This window comes from Penaeus vannamei, chromosome 30, assembly GCF_042767895.1.
Source record: "Penaeus vannamei isolate JL-2024 chromosome 30, ASM4276789v1, whole genome shotgun sequence".
NCBI lineage: Eukaryota > Metazoa > Arthropoda > Malacostraca > Decapoda > Penaeidae > Penaeus > Penaeus vannamei.
The window spans coordinates 4665061-4667560 of record NC_091578.1 but is presented as its reverse complement, the minus strand read 5'-3'; the positions used below and the strand labels follow the sequence as shown (position 1 = coordinate 4667560).

At 33.1% G+C, this 2500-nt stretch overlaps 1 pseudogene; it reads right to left on the bottom strand.

Annotated features, from left to right (window-relative positions):
• Nucleotides 1-2500, bottom strand: part of LOC138867557 (nephrin-like) — a 329612-nt pseudogene that overhangs the window by 266779 nt on the left and 60333 nt on the right.

Sequence of the window (2500 nt, the reverse complement as noted above, 5' to 3'; positions counted from 1 at the left end):
TGGGTGTCCAAGATATAGCGTAATGGGTGTAAGTCGGAGAGAATCTGCTGTGTGCTGTTGCCGAGCTGGATTTTGTGTGCAAATAGTATGTGGGAGTTCCGAGGTAATATATACGTCCAATGGTAAGGTTTCTTTATTTACATTAGAATGGAATTGATTTTATTGTGGCCGTATGTTTGTTCTTTATCTTGTGGCGGATAAGATCATTGGGAGAAGAAGATTAATTTCTTTGGTTTTCTTTTTTCGTGTATAAGGTTTCACAGTGTACATGACCTTTTAACTTTAGTATAGAAAATACATCTCGTTTGATTTATTTTTTTATATTATAATACCAGTAACATTTATGATATCTAGTCCGTCTTATAACTCATTCTAATAATGTTATTAACTTTTCCTCTCAAGAAGCTGACAAGTTACTGGCTGAAAATTTATCTTAACTTTATGCTCCAAGAGGTAATGTTTACACACAAAAAAACATTCGCAAATTGACGTCGAGTGCAGGAAAAATCCAACATTTGATACAGAATGAATTAATGCTTTGGGAACAGATATCTATATTTGTTAAACATTAGCATTTAATTCAGGAAAGTCTGTCCAAGATATTATTAGTTTTCCAATGTCGAGTAGAATTTAAAAAAAAAATAAAGAATACTGAAATTAGTCAGGCCAATTGTGTCTTTTATAATCACTGGACATTTATCAGGCGACACTCTACAAGGAATCAAAATTTCCGAAGTCACAGTGAGCAATAAAATTAATTACAGTGACGACGAGAAATTCCAGAGCCTTTTTCGAATTCATTTTCGATTCAGTTATCAAGCAAGGGCGAGGAATATTCTATACGATTGTTATTATCGCTGTAATAATGTCCTTATTGCAGACATCATCCTAAATTATAACAGCATTTAATGTTTTCAATATTGTATGTATCGTTAATATCAAAAGTTGTATATTTATTGTTGCTGTTGATGTGTGTTACTATCATTACCATCTCTCTTATTGTTATCATTATTCTCAATTTCCTTATTTTATTGTTATTGTTGTAATTGTTATTATAATCATTCATATCCTCATTCTATTTTTATCATCATAATTATTACTATTAGCATTATCATCATCATTATGATTTTATTCTTATCATTATTGAAATAACTATTATTATCATGATGATAATACTAAAAAATATCATTATTATTACTATTATTTCTATTATCATTAGCATTATCGTCAGTCGTAGTAGGAGTAGCACCATTATTATAATAAATATCATCATCCTTCGTATCATTTTCTTTATTATTATCATTTTTAATATGAACACATTTACTATTATTATAACTAATTTTACTAAAGTTTGTGACAATTTTTCCCCCTAATATCATCTTAGCTAAAAGATGTCGGAAGGTGAAGAGGATCCCCCCTTGCTTATTTTTCTTTTTTTTAGATATTAATATCACCGTATATGCTGCTGGAATTATCAAAGTTTACAAAGGGAGTCTTTATCAACCCGAGAAGGGCTTGGATAAGAAGTTTAGTAAAAAAAAATAATAATAAAATAAAAAAAAATATATATATATAACACCACTAGTAGGTACTCCTCTTAAGCTGTTCGTTTTATAAAGTCTGGAGAGGTCTTCATAATCACACGTAGAGGAATATTGTTCAAAGCCAAGAAAAAAAAGCTTTAAAGAATCTCGCAAAACATATGTATTAACCCTTGCAACATCAATATAAAGCCCACAGAAATAAATAGAAATGACTTTGATGGAGCCTCGGTGAGGTCTGCAATAAAGAGAAATGACTTTGATGGAGCCTCGGTGAGGTCTACCTACTCACACACACATATAGGAAAGGAGTGTATGCTTACCAGTGTCCTAGCTAGTCAGCGCGAGGCCTAGAGAGTGCCGTACGTCAGAAGCGTTCACACGAGAAAAGTTATTCTAGAACGAGCCCCCCTCCCCCCCCTTTTTTTAGGCCTTCTTCACAGGCTCCCTTCTCTGGCGTGTCTGCAATGCCAGTTCTCCCGAGGATCAACGTCGAGACATACGAGGGGACACTTTGTGGAAGTGGTCCTCAGTGTCGAGGTGTTTTTTTTCCTATCTGTTTAAGTGTACTGTATTACTGGTGTTTGAGTGCACGTGTTCGATTCTTTAATCGGAGTGAGATAAGGTTGATGGGATATTGTGCGCGTGTCTGAGAGAGAGAGAGAAAAAAAAAGTGAGGGAGAGACAGACAAAAGGAAAGATAGAGTGTGTGGGTGAGAGAAAAAGCAAGAGTGTGTGGGAGAGGGATATATATAGAGAGAGAGAACAAGAAGAAAGAGAGGGAGAGAGCCCCCACTCTCCCACTTTCCCTTTCAATTAATTTTCGATTCAAATTGATATTTTCAGACATGATGAATATGTATATGAATATATACACACAAACATACAGTCATTTACTAACATATATATATATATATATATATATATATATATATATATATATATATATATATATATAT